Genomic DNA, 13,395 nt, shown 5'->3' on the forward strand with positions numbered 1-13,395 from the left:
ACCCACATACATAAATCCTTTTATTCATACTCTGTAGCATTCAGATCACCATCCTTTAGCTTTTATTTTCATCTACTGACCTTAGTAATTCCTTCCCAGAGCCAACTTTTCCACATCTGAGCTTCATTATCATTCTTGGCTACTTTTCTTTGCACGGTCTGACCTTCTGGTCTTCATTTCAGCAGGCTACTTTCCTGGATCTGGTTGTTACCAGAACTTTAACGTTTGAGGAATTTTACAATTTCCTGTCATTTCTATTTTATTTCTCATCCCTTGCTCTGTAGTTTTATGCTTATTCTATTATTTGTGCCTTACATTTCACTAGATTCCTTCTGGATTCAGTATCTTTTATTATTTTATTTTTTAATCCAATCTAAAATTTCCTTGTCAATCATTTAAACTTAATCATTGATATTTCAGTAGGCAATATGTTGCTGAGATTTTTCTCTTACCTTAACACTAAAGGAACTTCATTGAATCCTACATTATTTAAAGGGAAGAAAAAAGGCAACTCTTTCATGCAACAAATATTTATTGAGCAGCGACTGTGTGCTAGTCACTGTTCTGGGCACTGGGATATATAAATGAACAAAAACAGAAATCTCTGTTCTTAAGAGAATATACATTCTGGTGAGGGACAAAGAAATATTACAGTAGATAAATAAGTAAGATGAATATTATGCTAGACAGCCCTAAGTGCTAGGTGGAAGAGGAGTATAGGGAGTTTTTTTGTGGGGAAGTTGGTTAAAGTTTTAGATATACTAACCAAGGAAGGCCTTACTGAGAAGGTCTAGGTAACATTTGAATAAAGATTTCTATTATGAACAAGGCTTTATATTTTAGTTTATATGTTCAGATTTTCACATCTTGAGTATTCTTAAAGTAGGATAAATTTATATTCTTGGTTAAATTATTATGCTACACTATATAAGATCTTGGACTTTTCACAGGTTTGTTGAGTAGTATCAAAGTATGCATCGGTAATGGTCGTAAACCTTGGTATTAGTGATTCCTCCATTTATTGAATCATGTCTTCTTTATTCTTGATTCTGTTTCAGCCTTTTAATCTCTACCCTTCTCCAGTCTTGCCTGTATTATTGCAGATAAGCCTTCTAATATTTTTTCAAGGCCCAGTTTTACCTAACTCTTTAGCTTTTATATTGCTTACCATACTGAATTTTCTCATCTTGGATCTAGTTTTCCTTTGGTAGTTCCCAAAAATTCCTAGAGACAGTTTCATCTCCTCAATTTCAACACAAATCTGTCAGACTGTATAATCTGACCCTTACTTCCTTGATTCTATCTGCTTGTTTCCCAGAGGCAGCACTTTCAAGATGTTGCTTTCTTGAGTTACTTATGGTTCACTAAAAGCATGCATTGAACTTAGGGAAATGCTGTCCCCTCTTTTACATTAACCAAATAACTGTAAAGATAGCAAATTACAGTTTCACATGGAGTAGAAAATGTGGGCTTGCAGCTTGCTAGTCTTGAGGAAATAATAATGGCAGAAACAATTTCCCTTTTATTGTCGCAGGTAAATCACAGATGGACAAATGGGAAAATTGAGTTAGAGGAAGCACCTTGGCAAACAAGTTTTGCTGTGAAGAATTGGAATCAAAAGAAATGCTAATGATAATTCATTCATCTATAGTAACCTGTTCATTTTAGGGTCAATCCATTGAAAAGATAATAAATGGTAATATTAATTACCTTTCTGTACAACCATTAATTTTGTGACTTTCTCCAGGCAGTTGTTTTTATAATAGTTCATTCTTTAATGTTACCAATATTCTTTGAAGAGAAATGGATCTGCCTGTTAGCATTTCTGTTCTCTTTCTTTTGGAGCATAAGATAGCTCTGTGTGTGTGTTAGCTATTTTCTGAAAAGTAAGATTTAAAATGTGTCCCATGTTACCTTCCTGGTAATTTTATTTCCTTTTTTTATTTCCTCTTTTCAGAAAACATGAGCTTAACACTTATTCACCACTCTCTGTACTGACTATATTATACTTCCTCTTTATTACTTAGTTGTTTTAAACTAACATCTTTTCATTTTTTAGTTATTGATTTATACTGCTTCATCTGGTCTGTCAGGTTCATCAGGATTATCTTAAGCTTCATCTTTCTCTTGTATACCTGATTGTGATATATTTTACATCCTTTCCATTACAATGCCACTGCCATTAAACTATTGTGATGTCTAATAGCCTCCCTAATAAAGTCAAAAATCTTCAGTCTCAAATTTTTTACCTTAATAGCTTTCTAAATATTTCCTTACTACTTTCCCTCCATTAACATCTAAATTATAATCTAAATGTAGCATGCTTTTAATTGATTGATTGATAGATATTCTTTTAATTAATCAACAAATGTTTGAGTGCCTTCTTGTGACTAGGCTTCTTTTTTCTTCTTCTTTTTTTAAAGCTTAAGGTGTCCCCTATAATAATATGATTTAGATTTCTTTTATCAAGTCTGCTTGGGCTACCATAACAAAATACAATAGACTGGCTGGTTTAAACAGTGGAAATTTATTTTTTCACAGTTCTGGAAACTTGGAAGTTCAAGATAGAGGTGCTGACTTTTCTCTGGGATAAAAAGCACAGGGTTGCTGGGTTGTATGATAGTTTTATGCTGAGTGTTAAATTTCCACCAGCAGTGTATGAACAGTCCAGTATCTTTCTAGGCATTTTTGCTCACTTTTTGTGTAGTCACTTTTTTATTTTAGTCATGCTGATAGGTGTGTAGTGGTAGCTCATTGTAGTTTTAATATACATTTCTCTAATGGCTAATGTTGAGTATCCTTTTATGTGTTTATTTGTGCCTTCTTTGGTGAAATATCTGTGTCCTTTTCCTATTTTCTAATTGGATTGTTTGGTTTTTTGCTGTTGAGTTTTTAAAGTGGTTTTTTTTGTTTGTTTGTTTTTTTAATTCTAGATACTAGTCATTTGTCAGGATATATGGTTTGCAAATATTTTCTCCCAGTCTATAGCTTGTCTTTTAATCTTCATGGAATATTTTATAGAGCAAAGTTTTAATTTCTAATGAAGTTCAGTTTATCCAGTTTTTCCTTTCATGGATCATGTTTTTCATAGCAAGTTCAAGAATGCTTCCCCTCATCCTGAGATTTTATCCTATTTTTTTTTAAGTTTTTTAGTTTTATATTTTATATTTGAATCTGTGGCCCATTTGGAATAATTTTTATATAGGGAATGACACTTAGGTCAATGTTCATTTCTTTTGCCTATAAATGTCCAGTTTTTTCCAGAACTACTTGTTGAAGATTGGCCTTACATTAAATTACTTTTGTACTCTTGTTAAAAATCAGTTGAGCATTTTTGTGTAGGTTCTCCATTTTGTTCCATTGCTCTATTTGTCCCTTCAGAGGTAGCGCACACTGTTTTACTATAGCTATATTGTAAGCCCTATTATTAGGTAAAGTGATTTCTCCTATTTATTCTTTTTCAATATTATTTTAGCTATTCTAGGGTCTTTCATATAAATTTTAGAATGATCTTGTCTATGTCTACAAAAATCCTTACTAGGTTTTTATAGAAATTTTATTAAACTTGTTGGTCAATTTGGGGGAGAATTGACATCTTTACTGTATTGAATCTTACAGTCCACGAATGTGATATGTCTCCAATTAGGTCTTGTTTGAATTCTTTCATTAGCATTTTGTAATTTTTAACATACAGATCTTAAAGGTATGTTTTGTTAAGTGTATACCTAAGTATTTTATTTTTCTTGGAGCAATTGTAGATAATATTATGTTTATAATTTTGGTTAGTGTATGCTCATTGTATATGTATAGAAATTAGATTAATTTTTGTGTGTTGATCTTGTATCCTATTACCTTTCTGAACTGTGAGGTTTTGTGGTAGCGTCTTTGGGGTTTTTTAATGTAGGCAGTCATGTCATCTACCAATACGAACAGCTTTATTTCTTTTCAACCTGTATGCCTTTTATTTCTTTTAATGTTAACCCAACTTGTATACTCAAATAAATCCCACTTGGTCATGTGTATAATCTTTTTATATATTGTTGGGTTTGATTTACTGCTATTTTTGATAAGTTTTGTGTTTAAGTTTGTGAAAGATAGTGTTCTGTAGTTTTCTTTTTTGGAACAGTCTTTGTCTGGTGTTGGTATCAAGGTAATGGTGGCCTCGTAAAATGAATTGGGTAATGTTCCCTCTTCTGTTTTCTGAAAGAGACTGTGTAAAATTGATGTTAGTTCCTCTTAAAATATTTGGTAGAATTCTCTAGTGAAATCATCTCAGAAAGAAAAGATCTCCCTTTGAGAGCTTCTAAATTACTAATTCAATTTCTTTAATGGTTATAGGACTATTCGAGTTATCTATTTTATCTTGGTTGAGTTTTGATAATTTGTGACTTTCAAAGAATTGATCCACTTCTTCCAAGCTGTCTAATTTGAGTGTAAAGTTTTTCCTAGTATCTAAAGTACTCTTTTATAGGCTACTGGATCTTTAGTAATATTACCTGTTTCATTCCTAAAATTGGTGATTTGTGTATTCATTTTTAAGTTGTCAATCTTACTAGAGATTTATCAGTTTTATTTTTTTAAACCGGTCTTTTGTTTTACTGATTTTTCCCCCCTCTATTTTCAGTTTTATTGATTTCTGTTCTTTGGTATTTGACTTCCTTCTGTTTGCTTTGAGTTTATTTTGCTCTGCTTTTTCTAGTGTCTTGAGGTAGGAACTCAGTTGTTGATTTGAGACCTTTCCTTGTTTCAACATCCATAACCTTTTGAAGAACTTTATTTCGCTATAATATAAAAATTCGAGTTTATAAACTAACCTTATTTATTAAAATATTCAAATCTTATATATCCTTTTTCATGTTTGCTTCAACTGAAAGGCTGAAGATTTCCAACTGTCACTATGTTTTTGGATATTCTTTTCCCAAGTACAGGGATATTTTCTTACATAATCACAGTGTAATTGTCCTATTTAGGAAATTTAACAGAAATATAATATTTTAATCTACAGTCCATATTCCAGTTTAGTTCTAATAGTAGTCTTACAACATTTTTGTTCTTTCAGTACAAGATCATGTAGCATTTAGATGTCATGTCTTTATTCTCCTTTAATCTGGAGCAGTTTCTCAGTCTTTCTTTCATGACACAGATATATTTTTAAAATACTGGCTCCTTCCCTTCATTTTGTGGGAGCTGACTTATTATTCAAGAAGAAACACTGCCATTGTTCCTTCTGTTACTTTTTAAATTTTTTCTAAAATCCTGTTCAGCTCAGAACCCAGCTTTAAACACAAATTTTTATTAGTAGATAATTGGTAAAAATGTGTTATTAGATGACAATATAGTTTCATATTTCATAGAATGACTTGGTGTCCTTTATAAAGGATACTAGTTTTTTTATCATCCAGAAAACTAAAGTTCATAATGTGTGGCAACTCTTTGAGATACTAATTATTGATTTTGGTTATTAAGTAAATTAATTTGAATTTGGAATTTTTATTTCAAAAATGAAATGTTTTTTCCTTAGATTCTCAAAGATATTTCAGAAAGTTACTAAAATAATTTTTATGTCTAGTTACCAACTACACTACATCGGAGATAATACTTTTTGTAAACATGTAATTATCTACTTGTAGCATCTGTAATAAAGTACATAGTAGTTGGAAAGTACATATTTAATTTTACTCTGCTCTCTAAAATTATTAGTTGTTACTAGAGAAACAGAAATGTACTTATGCCCATTTTTGGCTTGGTCTATTTTAAATACTGCTGGCAAACAGTCCAGTAATTTGCTCTATATTTCCCAAAATAACTTGGAATATATCTTCAGAAGTTAGAGTTTATTTAGTGACCTTGGCATTTCCACCCCCTCTTTTTTCTCTATAAAATACCCTAGAATTTCTTTCAGAAGAAGGAAGAACGTTGGAATTTGTTTTCACTGCCTTTAGAATCAATTAACTTAAGCTTCTCAGATCTATTCACAAGCTCTTTGAGATCCTGAGTACCTTTATTGATCATTCAAACTCCTCTCCTTCCCTTACTCAAAAAAGTAAATAATGACCTCCCAGCCTTTCATAGCAGCTGTTCTGTTACGGGCTAGTGGCATCACTTTGTGACCAACATCACCATTGCTACTAATATTTATTGAAGATCTACTGTGTGTCAGGCACTGTTTGAATACTCTGTATGTGTTACCTCATTTAATTCTCTAAAGTCAGATAGATGATTAGAGGTGGAGATTGGATAGGACCCATCTAGGTCAAAGCTGCAAAGCCCACAAGCTTAATTAATTACTATACCAAAATTCCTCTTAAACTTTACTAACATTTTTCTTCTTGGGAAGCATATGGGTGCTGTTTTTGCTCCTTCTGTTAGTTATACCTAGCCATTTTATTTTGGAGGTTTTTAACTTATGTGAAGAATATCCATTTTCATTAACCACTTTTCTTCTTTTCCTTTCTTTTAACTCTTAGTCTGGTACTATAGGGAAGCCACTTCCTCTCCACTCTCTCCCTTCATCTATATCAGATTTTAATATATTTATGCTAACAGTAGTTTTGCTTTTCTTAAATTCAGAATTTACTGGTTTATCTGTTTATTTTTTTCATAATATGAAAGACTTAAAACCTTAAGATCTTATAATAGTTCATGGTTCCAGAAGTGTATATCCAGCTAGAAAAAACTTGTATGTCTTAACCAACTTAGATCTATTTCGACCTATATTAGAATACTAAGCTGTTCTAACAAATATCCGTACATTCCTTCATTATATTGCCCTTTCTGAGGCTGGTTCCAGCCAGTCTATTACAGCAATTATATTCTCCTCAAACCTAGTCAGGTCTATTGATAATGAAATTTTTTTTAATGCAGTCAGTATAAAAACATTTAAGTGATTTTGAATTTGTTGTTGCTTTCTCTAGTTAAAATTTTTTATTACACTTTTTTATAGTTTATAATAAATAGTGATTTATTTCTAATCACAGTATACTAATAGATGATCAAAAATGATTTATTTCTAATCACAGTACACTAATAGATGATCAAAAATTCAAAAAATTAAGGTAATGATTCTAAAACATGACTCTTTAATTTGTTCTTCTTTGTTAACTAGCCACATTCTTAATGGATCTGTTAGGGGTTATTGATGTCAAATTACTCCGGCAACATAATCTTTTTGTAGTTATTCTTGTTGAGTCACTCTTATATTTAATATTCACTTTACAGTTGTTCTTTGCACTCAATATCTTTTATGCTTGTTAATTTAATGTAATCTGTCTTCTTTTGGGTAGAAATAAGGGCAGGGCCACTGATACACTTCCAAATTTATCTTACTTATAAATGTCCTTCATGGTTACTGTGGCGGTCTGATGAAATTCACATACTTTCAGAACTCCTTAACTCCAAAAAGATATTATTCAACTAATAATTAGAATTAGTTAGAGGTGTGTTTTAAGTTTAACAACTGTATACAGGATATTTTTAAGATTATATTTTTAATGCCTTCTGGCAATTTCTTTTGGGATAGTCTTAACAGAACTTAAAATTATTCATTTTATTTTGTACTAGATCTTCCCTTAGAAAGAAGCTCTAGAAGTGAATGCAGTTTATATATTCTGGGAGAGTTGTAACTACTTCAGACTTGTAGAACACCTGTTAGTTTGCTGTATTAGTAGTTAATAGATATAACTTCCTGTTGGCTAGAAATAATTTATCTGGTTACCTTATTTTTCCTACAGCATAAATAATTAACCTGGTAATGTTGGATTGGTTAATTGTAATCTCTCAGCGAAAATATAATTGCCATTTTCTAGTTTGTTTGCTGGCTACTGCGTTCACGAATATGGTAAACATTGAACTCTTCTTCCTGTATGCCTATTATTATTAATATTACTGTGATCTTAAGATACAGAATTAACACAGTGAAAACTACAATGAAGTAAAGTCAGAACACATTGTTCTGATGTAGTTAAGGAAGAACAGTGGAAGTGGGAGGCAGCAGAATTCACTGAATTTTAAGAATCCTTCCAGCCCCTAAATTATTTTGTTTTTCAAGAATACAGATTTAGTCTTGATCACCTGGTGGGTAGAAGCATTTTGATACATACTTTTACCTACTTTTTTTTTTTTATACCTTTTCAATCTTGTTGAGTTTTTAAAAAAAATTTGAGATGGACAGTTATCCCTGTTACTTAATAAAAGTATGATTTATATGGTCCTTAACGTGGTGAGAGTGTATTTATTTTTTTAATACTACTGAAAGTCAAGCAAAACAACTTTCTAATATATAGTGTGACTTAGATGAGAAACTTTTATACTTTGGATATAGAGGATTTGATAGTTATGTAAATGCTGAGAGATGCAGAATGTTCTAGGAAACATTTCTTAAATTATGTACAAAGATGGTGAGTGGTTCTGTTAATATAGTACCTGCTTTTTCTTTCTCATTACCTGTTCCTAAATTCAGCATAGCTGCTACCATAGTAGCCTTTTCTTAAATGTTAGTTATTTTTATGGTACATTAAATATACAATATGAACAGTAAAATATTTTTATTTCCTAATGTTATTTTATAGATAACAGTTAATAATATAAATTGATTTTTACTTCATAATTAGTTGGCAGTTTGTTTTTGTACCAGTTGTTGTGTGTAACCTCAATATTTATATGACTTTTAGATGAAACACATTCTTGCATAGGTACTTCTATGAGTCTCAGAGCTAGTTCATTCTTACCATTTCCTCGGTGTATTTTAAAGCTCATTTAAAAAATTTATTTAACTATGTGTTTTGGGAGCCTCTAAAAATAGATGCCATTTTTAAATATGTGGTTTAGATGAGTGTAGATCTCACTGAAATTTTATTTATCTAAAAGGTAATAGTTGGAAAACAACTTTGGGAAGTTTAAGAGAAGAGTTAATTCAGCAGTATTTTAATGTATTAAGAATGAACTAAATGATATTTTCATGTAATAATGACTACAGGACCAAGCAGTTTTTTATGTTCTTCTCTTTTTTGACAATTACAATTTAGCAATTTTCTAAAATACACATCACTTTCCCACTGTTAATGAATACAGTAAATATGTTGCAGTAATCCATAATACCAACTTTAGCTTCTTGAATTCCAGAAGTTTAATTATGAATTTTATTATTATTATTGCAGAATGGTTGTGACAAATAGTAAATCTTTAGAAAATGCCACTAGGCAATCAAGACATTATTTTGTTACCTTCTTGGTTACTTATATCAGAATTAACAAGACTATCAAAGATCATTATATTCAGCAATATGCTGGTAAAGGTTTAACAGTCAGCTTTTGGACGTGGGGATGGGGAGGTATAGGTTTTTAGCATTTACATACTTCTAACATCGCTGTTTTCAATCAATATGACATCACTGCATTTGGAGTTGGGGAGAAGTGATCAGTAGTACATCATTTTTTCTTTTGTTACCTGTGCCTTTGGTGTCATACCCAAGAAAACATTGCCAAATCCAATGTCATGAAGCTTTTATCTTATGTTTTTTCATAAGAGTTTTATTGGTTTAGGTCTTATTTAGGTCTTTGATCTGTTTTGAGTTAATTTTTGCGTATGGTATTAGGTAAGGTTCCAACTGCATTCTTTTTTGCATGTGGATATCCAGTTTCCCAGAACCTTTTGTTGAAAAAGCTTTCCCTTCTTCCATTGACTGATCTTGGCACTGTTGTCAAATATGTTGAGGTAGTTTCCTTCTAGTCCTTGTTTCTTGGATATTTTTATCATGAAAGAATGTTGAATGTTGTTAAATGCTTTTTCTGCATCAATTGAGATGATCATGTGGATTTTTACCCTTTATTCTGTTCATATGGGATATTATATTGATCAATTTTCGTATGTCTAACCCATCCTTGCATTCTGGGAATAAATCCTGTTAGGTCATAGTGTATATAACCCTTTTAATATGAATTTGGTTTGCAAGTATTTGTTGAGGACTTTTGCATCAATGTTCATAAAGTACATTGGTCTAAAGTTTTCTTGTAGTGTCTTTGGCTTTGGTATCAGGGTAATACTGGTCTCATAGAATGAGTTAGGAAATGTTTACTCCTTCAATCTTTGAGAAAGTTTGAAGTATTTATTGGTATTAGTTCTTTAAATATTTGGTATAATTCACCATTGAAACCATCAGGTCCAGGATTTTTCTTTTTTGAGAGATGCTTGATTACTGGTTCAGTCTCCTTACTAGTTATGTATCTATTCAGATTTTCTGTTTATTTCTAACTTTGTCTTGGTCTGTTTTATGTTTCTAGTCATTTGTCCTTTAAATCTAGATTATCCAATTTGTTGATGTACATTGTTTATTGTACTCTTTTATAATCCTTTTTATTTCTGTTGTATTTGATGGTAATGTCTCCACTTGTATTTCTTTTATCTTTCTAATTTGTGTCTTCTCTGTTTTTTTCCTTAGTACACCTAGCTAACGTTTGTCCTTTTAAAAAAATCTTTTTGAAGAACCAACTTTTGTATTCATCAATTTTTTTTTCTGTTTTTCTATTCTCTATTTTGTTTATCTTTGCTCTCATCTTTATTATTTCCTTCCTTTTAGGTTTGGATTTAGTTCTTTTCTAGTTCCTTAAATTGTAAAGTTACGTTGTTAATTTAAGATCTTTTTTTTAATGCAAGTATTTATATACCTATACATTTTTCCCTTAGCACTGCTCTTACTGTGTCCTATAAGTTTTGGTATATTGTGTTGTTGTTTTCATCCTTTAAGTATTTTGTAATTTCCCGTATGATTTCTTCTTTGATCAATTGGTTGTTTAATTCCCCAAAGTTTTTGAGTTATCCAGTTTTTCTTTTATTACTGATTTTTAACTTCATCTTATTGTGGTCAGAGAAGATCCTTTGTATGATATCAATATTTTTTAATATATTGAGATTAATTTGTGGCCTAACAGGGTCTGTCTTAAAAACTGTCCCATGGGCACGTCAGAAGAAAGTGTGTTATATTGTTGAGTAGAGTGTCCTGTATATGTCTGTTCAGTCTAGTTGGTTTATTGTGTTAAGTTCTTTATTTTGTTTCTGCCTGGTTCTTCTGTTGATTATTGTGAGCGAGGTATTGAAGTCTCCAGCTATTACTGTAGAACTGCCTGTTTCTCCCTTCAGTTGTGTTGATTTTTGTTTTATATATTTTAATGGTCTGTTATTAATGGTGCATAGATGTTTGTTGTTATAACTTTTGCCCTATCGAACCATTTATTTATTAATATATAATATCTTTCTTGTAATGTCTGTTTTTATTTAAAGTCTATTTTGTCTGATATTAGTATAGCCACCCCTGCTCTCTTGGTTGCTCTTTGCATAGAATGTCTTTTTTCTTCCTTTGATTTTCAACCTAATTGTGTCTTTGGATGTGCATTTATCTGTTCTTCCAATCTCTACCATTTGATTGGACCATTATATCCATTTACATTTAAAGTAATTACTGATAAGGAGGGACTTCTGAAATTTTGCTATCTTCTCATGTCCCTGATAGCTCTTTGTCTCTCATTTCCTGCATTCCTGTCTTTTGTGTTTAGATGATTGTAACAAAATGTTTAAATTCCTTTCCTATTTCCTTGTGTGTATATTCTATAGCTATTTTCTTTGTAGTTACAGTGGAGATTACATTTAACATCCTAAAGTTTTAACACTCTAATTGAAATTTATACCAGCCTAACTTGAATAACATACAAAAAGTCTGCTCCTTTACAGCTTTGTCTCCACCCCGTTCAGTTTTTGATGTCACAGAATAGCATCTTTATACATTGTTTGCTCAGAAGCATAAATTAATACTTTTTTTAAATGTTTTAGCCTTTCAAATTTTGGAGAAAATAATATTTGGAGTTACAAACCAAGGTTATAGCAATGATTAATTTTTATGCTGGTAATTAGTTTTTTTCTTTAAATGTATTAGTCTCAAATTTTATTGAAAACAAAAAGTACAGTTTCAAACCAAAATTAAAATAATGCTGCTTTTATAATTGCCTATTTATTTACCTTTATTTCTTCATATGGCTTCAAGTTACTTTCTAGTGTCATTTTATTTCACCTTACAGGTTTCCCTTTTGCATTTTTTTTTTTGCAGGGCGGATCTAGTTGTAACCAACTCCCGCAGCTTTTGTTTATCTGGAAATGTCTTAATTTCTTTCTCACTTTTGAAGTATGGTTTTGCCAGATAGAAGATTCTTGGTTGACAGTTTTTTCTTTTAACACTTGAATATGTCTGCCCATTAACTTCTGGTCTTCAATGTTTCTGAAGAGAAATCTGGTGGTGTTCTTATTTAGGATCCCTTGTATGTGACAATAGACTTCTCTCTAGCTGCTTTCAAGAGTCTGTGTCTCTGTGTAGCTCTTACTGAGTTTATCTTATTCAGAATTTCTTGAGCATCTTGGATCTTTATATGCTTATCTTTCATGAAATTTGGGAAATGTTCAACCATTGTTTCTTCAAATATTCTCTATCCCTTTCTCTCCTGCAGCTCCCACGAAGTGTATGTTGGTCCTCTTGATGATGCCTCATAGGTCCCTTAGACTCTGTTCGCTTTTCTTCAGTCTTTTTTCTTTTAGCTCCTCAGACTCTAATTTCTTTTGTCCTACTTTCAAGTTCATCTGTTCTTTTTTGTGCCTGCTCAAATCTGCTTTTGATTCCCTCTAGTGAATTTTTCATTTTAGTTGTCTACTTTTCAGCTCCAGAATTTCATTTTTAGTTTCTTCTTCAGTTTTCTTTTTATTGATATTTCCATTTTGTTCATACTTCTTTTTTCTTTTTTACTTTTTCTGTATCTTCATTTCTTTGAACATTTTTACATCATTTTTTTTAAGCCTTTGTCTAATAGATAGATATGCTATCAGGTCTTTTTCAGATTTTCTGTTGTTTGTTTTGTTTTTCTTCTCGGTAGATTGTACTTTGCTATTTCTTTGACTGCTTTGGGATTGTTTGTTTTGAGTAAAAGTTGATTTACTCAGAGAAATACACTCCATAGACCGAGTATAGATCATCTCAGAAAGCCAGAGAGAGTGCCTGGGACTTTTTGTTGAACACTGAACATTTAAATTATAATATGGTAACTTTGGAAATCAGATTGTCCCCTTTCCCTCGAGTTACCTACTTTTTGTTACTATTTTTTTTTTTTTTTGAATTGTTATAGGTTGTCTCTGTGCCAAGGATCAGCTTGAAGTATAAATTTAAGGTCTTCTCATCTTTTCTGAGCCTTTCCTTGGTATGCATAGTCAATTTATAATTTTCCCTGTTTATGTAGTTGTTTTTGAATGTTCTGGTCTTCAGTGTCTGGCTCTGAAAATGGCAAAAAGTGATAAATGCCAGATAAGAATGGGAACTGGCTCTTTAAACGCCTTGGAAGTCATTTTATTCTGATGAGGAGGAAC

General features: G+C 31.3%; 1 protein-coding gene across 1 annotated transcript in view; it reads left to right on the top strand.

Moving 5' to 3' along the window:
- The window catches only part of SPRED1 (sprouty related EVH1 domain containing 1), a 106,261-nt gene that overhangs the window by 56,196 nt on the left and 36,670 nt on the right, over positions 1 to 13,395 (top strand). The window lies entirely within an intron of this gene.

The sequence above is a fragment of the Camelus bactrianus genome, chromosome 6 (assembly GCF_048773025.1).
Source record: "Camelus bactrianus isolate YW-2024 breed Bactrian camel chromosome 6, ASM4877302v1, whole genome shotgun sequence".
Lineage (NCBI taxonomy): Eukaryota > Metazoa > Chordata > Mammalia > Artiodactyla > Camelidae > Camelus > Camelus bactrianus.